Source organism: Manacus candei, unplaced genomic scaffold, assembly GCF_025592945.1.
Source record: "Manacus candei isolate 608988 ecotype Guabito, Panama unplaced genomic scaffold, ASM2559294v1 h1tg000027l, whole genome shotgun sequence".
Lineage (NCBI taxonomy): Eukaryota > Metazoa > Chordata > Aves > Passeriformes > Pipridae > Manacus > Manacus candei.
In genome coordinates, this window is record NW_026138075.1 from 43,303 (window position 1) to 54,435 (window position 11,133).

Here is an 11,133-nt window from a genome sequence, read left to right on the forward strand (position 1 = left end):
TTTTTTCTTTTTTTTTTCTTCCCCCTTCCCTCCCTTGATGTTTTAAGACTTCCAGCTGCTCAGCTTTTCTTTTAAAAGAAGTGCGTTTGCCAACATTTCATTGAGGACTGGCCCATCCAATCTGAAGGTGCTGGGATGTCAGGGGAGAAAGCAAAAGTGCTGAAGAGCATAATTTCCAGTGCTTCAGTCCTCTGTGCTTGTTCCATGTTTCCCTATTCCATCTCTCCCTCCTCTTTTCCCTCCCCATTGCAGACTCACATCTGTACGCCCTCTGGCTCACCTCACCCGCTTGCCTCCCGTCCAGGAGGAGAAGTGATGATCTCATTTGGAGCACACCAGTCAGTGTGCTGCACAGCCTCTGCTCACAGGACTTCACTGTCTACCGTTTGTGTACCTGCAGGACCTAAAAATCCAACTTCATTTTCTGCTCTTTTCTGTTTTTCTTATTAAAGACTTACTCTGTCAGGTAAGTTTCTGTCACAAAGGTACTTCTGATCATGAAGAATAAATGTATGCAGGTAAAACAGAACCTGACTATATGCAATAAGGTATTTGATCATTTATCCATATCTCTGCAGAAAGTCAGCTCTGTGGTGGACAAGTGACCCCATGCCTGGTAATAGCTGTCTCCTCCCTCAAGTTCTTGCTTTATCGAGGTATATACAATATCGTGCAGGGAGAAGAAGGTTTGTGTGTATCTGCCTTACCTTTTTGAAATTATTTTTCCTTTTATTTCTCAGTACAAAGTGTAGAAGTCTGTTCATTTATTTCACTGAATCTTTATTTAGTCTTCCTAAGCATGAATCTCATTCCTTATTGCTTTTCAAATATTGCATTTTAAAGACTATTCTTCTCTATGCTTAAATATAAGTCTGTAACCTGTTTTTCACAACATGCATGGTGATTACTTTTGGACCCACACTTTTGGAACACAAAAACTTAGTACCAGCTCTTTACTGAACTAAATCTACATATTTGTTTCTAAGATGCAGTTGAGATAATGTATTTCTAAAAGATAATATATTCCTAGAATCAGAGGTTTCTAGTCTGAGAAGTGCTATAGCTCTTTCATTCTGGCTTTGCTCTATGAACTTATCAATGGACAGAAAGATACGTAAACCTAATTGTGACAGCCTTGACATTTTTTTGTTGTTGGCTGATGGCGGTAGAATAAAAATTATGTAGAATAAAAAACAAGCATAAACATGATGAGAACCTGATCACAGAGTCACTTTTTCTAGATATCCAGTATCAGAAAATATATCTAATATCTAACTCAAGTTCTAATTTTTATTTTACTTTTTTTCCTTAGCTGGTGCATGACTCTGGTCATTTCTGGATATGCAGCCTTTGGGGTGATTCTGTCAGTTCACTGGGCAAAACCCTGAGTCTTTGTGTGGGTGCATTGGAGAGCCAGCTGGCAGTGTTCAGGGTTCACATCGTCCTGAAAGTAGATCCTCTGAGAGCCATGCTGAAATGCAGGCCTGATTTCATCAAGTGGATGAAGTGGACATACGGAGGATGTTCACCTTTTCTGGAAACCAGGTTTCTGACAGCAGATAGAAGTACTTTCCTGAGGTCCTGAGATGGGAACTCTGTGGCAGCCAGTCTCTGTCCTAAGCAGCCTATAATGAACAAGAATATTTGAAATTTAAGGGACTGAGATATAGAGATTGCATCCCAAACTTTTGTTTGTCTATATGACCCTACCAATGCAAACTTTAGTGCATTATCAGGATCTGGGGAGTCAGCAGGAAATTTTCAGATTCTCTGAAATTTTTGGTCAAGAGCCACCTTTTATGTGATTATGCCAAATTTAAGGGAAGACAGTGCTTCTCTCCCCTCCATGGCTCACATCTCAGCAGCTCCAAATCTGTAAAAACCTAGCCTCTGAGTATCCTAAAACTGCCTGCTGGCTCTTTGATGTGACGTATTTGTCTGAGAGCTTCTTTCCATTCTATATGATATGGTGAGGTACAAGGAGCATGAATTATTAGAAATGGCTGCTTGAGCAGTTTTGCTGTGTTCTCTTCATTTAATGTTCTTTTAATAAAGAATGGGAAAACAGTGAAATTGGTAAGAGTTCACAGAAATATTCTTCTGTGTACGGAATGGAATTTCAACAGTCTTAGGAAACCAACTCTTACACCAGTCTACAGAATTCCCTCCAACAGCCTTTTAGTAATTAGCCTGTTGAATTATGTCAGGTTTTTTTATCCTTTCATAATGTCATAGGATTTCCTGATAGAAGGATGGATCTGGTTTTGCCTTTTTCCACCCTCAATTGTGTTTACAGCTCAAATAAATAAAATCCAAGGCATTGTGACGCTTGTTTTCCCTGTAGCCTTTCTCAGAAAAATGTCTCTGTTGATAGAAGAGCTTGATTATTACTGCCCCACTCACCCCCACCATGGCTGAAAACTTTCTGGAACAAACCTATTACAAAGGAAAACAAGTCTGATCAAAGCATTTTGAAGGAAATATTTTAAGTGAGAGTGATAACTCAAATGTCTCCTTGATCTTTTGACAAAATGATGTTTTATTCCTCTCTGTTACTCTTACAAGACTTGGCTTTCCTTGTTGGCAGCTGTGGTCTTGGTGTTGGAGCGTGCCTTTGTGGAAAGGAGCTGTCTATTACATCTGGATTGCAATCATCCTGATCCCTTTTCTTCTCAAACCATAAGTGAACTCCTGTGAACCATTTAATGTCTTCATTGTCTTCAAAAGTGGTCTTTTACTTGTGCCCTGCATGTGTCCCACTGCAGGCTGCCTGTAACAGCAGGCGCTCAGTCACATCCTGAAAATACAAGAAGGTCAAGGGATGCTAATGTGACATTTAACAGTGCATGTTACTGACAAGTGACATTTTATTGGGGGAGATTTCATAAAGAGAGCAGTTTAACAAGAATCAGGAAGTGAACATGCAGTTATAATTTAAAAAATTAGTACACTTCCCTTTTGTCATAGTTTTTTTCAGTAAGTAATTTCTGCAGACTTCAGTACTAGTTTATTTGTGGCAGTGGTGTACATAAAGGCAAAAGGAAACAAAAGATGCTCCATCTTTTATTGAAGAGTGCTGCAATTCTAAAATTTAGAATTAGTTTAATTCTTTGGCAAGACAAATATTTTACCTTCTGTTTTTAATCACTGTGTAAAATTAGTTTGATCAATAAGAGGGAAAGTGGTCAGGCAGTGATGTTACCTTATCTTTTAAACTGTAGCCTACTAGTCTTGAAAGATACTTATGTTTTCAGGATGAAACCTAATACAGCACTACTGGAGACTGCAAATTCATTACTTCAGTCCCAAGTCCGGTTTATATGATTGTTGAAATTACCTGGATTCTCTTTGTAGCTGTACCCATTTTCTTTTGTCATTTACTTATTCTGAGGTATAAGTGGAAGACATTTATGAATAAATGATCATTCATATCTCACTTTCAGGCTAAGATGACCTCATAGAGAGAGGGAAAAAAGAGGCTTTGTTAAATCTGTACTTTAACAGGCTGATGTTCTTGCCTCTGCTTTTAAGCACCTCACTGAGGAAGGTTGATTTGTTGCTGTGTTTTTGAAGCATGGCATTCGTCAAACCACACCATCCTAGCAGGCAGAGCAGCTACACTCCAGACATACATAGAGGTGGGGAATGGTAACAGCAGTAAAGATCACATCTGGTATGTTGTCAAAGGGGAAATCATCTCCCCTATCCCTTTAAAAGGACCTTACGCTTGTAAAATTCAACCACAGGCAAAAACACCAGGAAGATGCCAATTAAAAACACTGGATCCAATTTATTCAGCAGGCACATGTTTTCAGGAAGGATTAGGAAGGAAAAAGTGGAGAGGAAATGAGAAACACCCTTGTCAAGGTCAGATGTAAAGCAGAAGGGCATTGCTTGTTTCATATCAGAGCATGGGGGAGAATGGCAGGCCCTAGCAAATGATATCTAATCGTGCTCAAGTCCCACAGTCAGGAAGGGAAAGTAACAGTCAGAAAAATCTTCCTCATTAAAAAGTCAGCATAAGAGAACCCACAGATAGTAGGTTATTAGAGGATTTTTTTTTGCTTCAGGGTTGGAGGTTTTTTTTATTTCTCTTAAAAGCTGGCAGCTCTGGGCATCTTTCAGCCTGTGACAGGAAATGTAGCCTGTCTATTCAATAAAACATACCATTTTCATTTGGCTTGTGTGCTGTCACTCTAAAGAATCCTCTTAATCATGTGTTTCATCACTGAAATGAAATGTGATGGAAATTTCTTTCTGCTTTCCGTGTTCCCACTAGCACCACCACCACAGTTTTTAACAGTTAATCCTGTAGATGCCCCTAAAGCACAACCGCATGTCCACTTCCTTAATAATTTTATTCAAATGTTGGGAGCACTTACGGGGAAATGGAGAGCTACATCAAACTTAAAAAGCTGGTTATTGTAGAGGGAGGTAGGCAGAAGGAGCATCCCACCAATATATCACACATATCTTCAAGGCTGCAGAAATAAAGAAACATTCAGTAGTCAGTGGATACCTTTGAAAGCTGGTGAAGAGAACAAGGAGTTCTCTCTTTTCACAGTAAACATAGGAGAAAACAGGAAGCTAAAGAAATGTCCTACTCATCACAAGCTGCTCAAAGAGAAAGTTCTGTGTGGAACTGCCAGAGCAGATTTGGGTCTGATGGTGCTGATGGACTTTTGAGGACTGGAGATCTTTGGAAAGACAGACATGAGCTACTTACAGTTGTATCTGAGTTTCTCTCTGTCCAACTTATACCTCTGTGTAGTGGACACAGAGAGTGGCTAACAAGGCCCATTCACTGGGGTTAAGCAAGATACAACCCAAGTGTAGCTTCACTCATCCTTCTGAGAGTTCAACAGTTCCTAAGTCTTTTTACTGGGTTTCTGAATGGGGTGAACTTCACAGACTATGAGCTGAAAGGGATTTTGTGGTGGGAATTGATATTAGTGTATAATTAGGCTAACTGGTGCTAGCAAAAAAAACCCCAAACTAATTAGTAAAAGGAAAGATTTGCTTTGTGATCAGTGGCTTTTACAATGAATAGTGGATCCTGTTCTCATTAGAGGGTAAGTGCAGACAAGCTGGGAAATGTGTGAATTTTACCCTACTGAAAAGCTCTATTCATGTGCATGGTAGGGTGAGAGAAAATTTTAAAAGTATTAGATATTTAATAACCATGTCTCAATGTAGTGATAAATTGGAAAAAAATAAGTGGGAAGGTATATTAGGTATATTTATCTAACAAATGAAGGTAAACCCATTTAATGGGCATTTCAAGTAAGAGGGGTGCAGTAGACAAAGTTCTTAAATTAGGAGTTGGTAAACCTTATTTGCCTCATTTATCATCAGTTACACTACTATCTTTATTGTAGTTTGGTCAACCTCAGCAGGTTTCAGGCCCTGCACAAATCTAAAAGTGTCTTGAAATCGGAAAGCTTACAACACTAATAGCATGTCCTGTGTGGGTTTATTTGGTTTTGGTTAGAGCTACCAAACTAGTAGAACTACTACTGTGGGTTGTGTTTTTCAGTATGAGCTTATGCAATAGAAGACATATATACACGCGTTGCTTTCATATATAAAAGGAAAGACTGAAGATTTCATGTTACTGCTTTTGTCCACTTCCTCAGCTTTTGAGGAAGTGTACTAAGCCTGCATTATAAACCCAACTGAAGACTGAGTTTTATACCTACATGATTTTCTGCGACAAAAAATGACATTGGAGTAATATTTCACTGATGCCCTTGTTTGTGTCTGGTATTTTATACTTGTATAACAATTAGTTTACTTTTATAAGAACATAGATTTGCAACTGCTTTGTTCCTGGGTAAAAAAAATGATGCAGAGATTAGTAACATAAAAATTTATTTCCCCTTTTGTTTCCCAAAGTTTTACCTTTTTTTCCTGCCTAAATCCTCAACTGTGAAATTAATTTAAAATATTGGATGTCCTAAGGACACAGTAAAAAACTATGTGCCAGACAAATAGCTATTCATTCCAAGTAATGTCAAACAAGCCCATCTAGTCAGGTTTTGAGAGGCATATTTTTCTTTACATTTTTTTTATATGAGAGGTCTAAAAAGGTTTATGAGTCTTCAAAAATACTGTTTTTTAAAAGAAAAAGTTTGAGACACGTGTTTTTGACAATTCTTTTATAAAATGTATCTAACTATTTTTTAAATACTAACTAAAATCTTGCAGTTTCCAGGAAAAAAATTATAGTTATCCTTAACTAAATCCTGTTCAATGAAATAATATGTATATAAAAGACACATGGTAAAGTTTAAGGAATAAAGAATAACAAATAGGAAAACTGAGAAAGAGTAAGTTTTTAATATTGGTATCAGAAGTAGTTTGAATGCTTTCTCAAAGAGAAAGTGGCCATGTAGTAACCCTAGTTCTGTAAAGGGTCTTACATATATAAGTTCGAGCACTGCTGTGGAACCTCTACATGCAGGTTTTGAGAATGATACTACAGATCACTGCTTCACATCCAAACATGTCAGATAAAGAGGCTTATGCTGTCAGCCTTTCAGTGGACCATGTCACCCGTCCATGGGCTGATAGAAAAAGGCAATGACTCCACTATATAGATCCCATTTCCAGTTTGGTCAACCTAAACACATGCTAAAACCTTCATGCTTATCTCCGTGCACTGGAAAGTGTTTCAAAGAACTGGAGAAGGCAGGTCAAGTTGAAAAGAACAGTGTTGTCCAATTCCTGTCTTATTAGTTGGTATTGCGGAGGACTTAGCTGATTTCACCACGGGCTGCTCCTACCACACTGAATTAATCACAGAATCACAGAATATGCTGAGCTGGAAGGGATCATTGAGTCCAACTCTTAAATCCTGTGCAGGATCATCCCCAAGGTGCCCAAGAGTATCATTCAAACAGTTCTTGAACTCTATCAGGCTTGGTGCTGTGTCCACTTCCCCAGGGAGCCTGTTCCAGTGCCCAACCATGCTCGGGGTGAAGAACTTCTTTCTAATATGCAACCTAAACCTCCACACAGCTTCAGACCACTCCCTCAGGTCCCGTCACTGGTCACCACAGAGAAGAGATCAGTGCCTGCCCCTCCTCCTTCCCTCACAAGGAAGTTGTAACTGCAGTGAGGTTCCCCCTCAGCCTCCTCTTCTCCAGGTTGAACAGACCAAGTGCCCTCAGCCACTCCTCAGACGGTTTCCCCTCAAGGCCCTTCATCTCCATTGCCCTCCTTTGAGTTCTCTCCAATAGCTTAATGTCTTTCTTATTTTGTGGTGCCCAAAACCACACACAATATTCAAGGTGAGGTCACCCCAGTGCAGAGCAGGACAATCCCCTCCTTGACTGCCTGGTGATACATTGCCTGATGCCCCCCAGGACAGGGTTGGCCGTCCTGGCTGCCAGGGCACTGCTGACTAAGATTCAACTTGCCATCAACCAGGATCCCCAGGTCCCTTTCCATGGTGCTGCTTTCCAGCATCTCATTCCCCAGTCTGTACAAACATCCAGGGTTGCCCCATCTCAGGTGCAGAATCCAGCACTTTCCCTTGTTCAGCTTCATATGGTTGGTGCCCAGTCCTCTGATTTGTCCAGGTCTTTCTGCAGTGTCTCCCTACCTTTAAGGGCATCAACACCTCCTCCCAGTTTTGTGTCATCTGCAAACTTGCTTAGTATCCCTTCCAGTCCTGCATCCAAGTCATTTATGAAGATGTTGAAAGCAGAGGGCCCCAGACTGAGCCCTGTGAAACCCCATTAGTGAGACGACACCAGTCTGATGTCACCCCACTCACTATCACCCTCTGTGCTTGACCCATGAGCCAATTGCTCACCCAGTCCATGATGTGTTTATCCAGCTGGGGACTGGACATTTTGTCCAGAAGCATCCTGTGAGAGACAGTATTGAAAACTTTACTGAAATCCAAAAAGATTACATCAACTTGCTTCCGTTGATCAACTGGGTGGGTTTCCTTGTCATAAAAAGAAATCAGGTTTGATAAGCAGGACTTTCCTCTTATGAAGCCTTGCTAGCTCTGATTATTGACTGTGTTGTCTTTAAGGTGTTTTCCAATACCTTCCAGAATAATCTTCTCCATCACTTTGCCGGGCACTGAAGTGAGAATGACAGGCCTTGAGTTTCTGGGGTCCTCCTTCTTGTCCTTCTTGAAAATCAGGACAACATTTATCAGGTTCCAGTCAGATGGGACCTCTCCAGATTCCCAAGACCACTCAAAAATCATTGAGAAAGGTTTTGTGATGACATCAGCCAACTCTCAGAGGATTCTGGGATGAATCCCATCAGGCCCCCATAGATTTGTAGGGATACAGCTGGAGCAGCAGATCCTGCACAGTTTCTGGGAGTTATACTCAGTCATGGTCGTCCAGCTCAGGGCCCTTGGTCCATCACCTGTGTCGAAGACAGAGCCAAAGAAAGCATTAAGCACCTCTGCCTTGTCCCTGTCTCTGTTTGTGTGTGGACCATCCTCATCCTGGAATGGGCTGATGTTATTTTTACACTGCCTACTGCCATTAATATATTTGAGAAAACTCTTTGTATTGTCCTCCACATTTCTGGCACCTTCAACTCCAGCTTAGCTTTGGTCGCACGAATTTTCTCCCAACAGCAGCAAGCAGCATCTCTGTATTCCTCCCATGTCACAAGATCTTGCTTCCACTGGGCATACACCTTCCTTTTTTGCCTTCAGTAAGACCCATTATACGAAATGATAGTTTTCTTCAAAATTTCTATTAACATCACCTGATGGAGTTCTGCTGCAAAGTGCAGGTAAATAAATTGAGTACAAAACATTTCCTAAAACATATTTTACTCATTAGTTTATATGGTATAGAAGAAAAATACAATCTAAACAAACTAAAATCTATTGACTTGGCTTCATACTTTTGCTTAGAGAGGAAAAATTTCTGAAAACTAAGTTGTCACTGTTTTATGATTTGATCTTTAACAGTTACTCCTCCATATGGAAAAGCTTTAGAATTCATCTGGAAAATTTAACCCTTTTTTAAGACCTTTAAAAATTTAGCAGAAAACTTACTATTGTAAATAATTTTACACAGAAAATTTTAAAAGTAAGTGAAAAGGTTGTTCCTAACCTCTAGTATTTAGTATTTGGACCGGCTATTATTGTAAATAGCACAGCTACATCAAAATTAACAGAGAGATCTGGATTTACACCATGTAATAATACAACCTGAAAAGATTTGAAAATGGCTAATATCTGTAGAATTCCACTAGTTTCATCCCTCTCAAATGCTAATAAGGTTGTTCCAAATGCTGACTTGCTTATTTCACAATTTGACTGTGTATCCAGAAACCACTTTGCACAGAGCTTCTTTTATAGTTTTGCTTCCGAAGGAAATAAGACTTTTGCAGTTGCATTGTCTGTCTATTTTGAAAGAAGATGAAAGGGGAAAGGCAGAAAATTATTGCTTGAGCTGGGAGACTGATTTCAGCCAAACTTGGGAGAGGATGGAGGGGCATGCAGCCTTAGAGGAGCTGACAGCAAACGGCAGAGCTGCCCCAGCGAGGTGGGTACCGAGCCCTTGGCAACAGCTGTGGTTGGCGCTGAGCACATGTGCAGAGCTCAGCCACACAGTGCCCACAGTGCTCCAACTCAGACAAAGTGCAGGCTGTCCCCAATGCTACAAAGGATGTCATACGGAGTGCCAGGGGTGAAGGGACTTCGGGGAATGTAAAAACCGGCAAAGCAGGATTTATCAGTTTCTGCTGCTAATGGAACCTGGCACCTTTTTTGTTCTTGTTTATATTCATTTAATTTCTTTTTACTTTGAGAATATCTAAGCATTTCTGATAAGTACTGAATATGATTTGCTCCTATCCCATATGGATGCCATAACCTCATATTATTTCTTTTGAAAATCAAGGCAGAACCAAGATAAACAAAAATTATTCCAATATATTTGATCTTCTATTGTTTAATATACAAGCCACAGATTTTTTACTTTGGTCCACCAGAAAAAAAAATGGAAAAAAATTTGGAACAATAGGAAACCTTTGGCAATCTTTCAGATCAGAATGAAATTCATGCCTGGATGGATTACGGCCCTTCCCAGCTTTTGTTAGTTTACACTGATTTGTTTTGAGTGTTCTATTTTCTTAAATGTTTTCAAGCCATTTTATCATTCTTTATTTGCACTTTACTCCAGTTGCTCCTAAATCTGTTCCAATCAAGCCAAGTATATACATCCAAAGAAAACACATTTTTAAGAGTGAATATGGCAGTGATCCTCTTTACATACATACTTCAGTTTTCCCACACAAGTAGTCCCACTGAGTTTCAGACTTTTTCAAAATAAAGTGTCTTGTACAACTCTTTGCATATTAGAGTCAAGAAAAAGGTGGACCTCTGGACTCAAAGACCTATCCTGTGCTCTGTTTTCTTCAATCTGCAAACATTAAAATACCAGCTACTTATCATGCCTGATATTAGCAACATGAAAATTGTTAGCATTATTCTAATGATTAAAAACAGGGATTCAACACTGCACATGAAAGCACAGGTAAAGGGGACAGCCTGAAGTGGGCAAGCGAAACAAGGAGAACAGAATGACTGAGTGGCAGATGCTGAAAAGAGAAAGAAGTTTGGGGTTGCTTTTTTTCCTAAAAAAAATGATAAATAAAAGGGAAAGTTGGCAGAAAGTTTGTTCATCTTGCAAGACTGATTTCTGAAAACCTAAATCAGAGTCAGATCAGGTGGGAATATAACACTTTATTTATACACTTAGATGTAAATTTTACAAATAAGTAATCTTCTTTAGCCATGTAAGGTGATGTAGTGAGCATCAAAAGCTATTTGCACAGTGACTAGCAGCAGAAGTACTTTTTTTTCTCAGATATTTATTTGTTAGTTTAAAGGAAAAAAAGTAAAAAAGAAAGATACAGGTTTTGGGGGAGCTGCAATATGATTTCTCATTGTACTTGAATATTAACCAAATCCAGTCAAAGTCATATTGGACAGCGATGTAGAAAAAGGCATCGTATTTATATGAAATAGAAAACCAAAGGTTTTTTGTGCCTCCATCACTACATTTCTGTAATGGAGTTCTATCTTCAGCTTTGAGATTTCTTTTATTACTTTTCTCTCCTGAAAAGTGAAGTCAGGAGTCC

The 11,133-nt window shown here is 39.5% G+C and overlaps 1 long non-coding RNA gene across 1 annotated transcript; it reads left to right on the forward strand.

The window, feature by feature from the left end:
- Positions 1–381: 381 nt before the first annotated feature.
- LOC127471870 (uncharacterized) lies at positions 382–1,403 on the forward strand. Its single transcript, XR_007904780.1, has 3 exons — positions 382–466; positions 579–686; positions 1,313–1,403. It is a non-coding gene; the product is annotated as an uncharacterized LOC127471870 (long non-coding RNA).
- Positions 1,404–11,133: the final 9,730 nt, after the last annotated feature.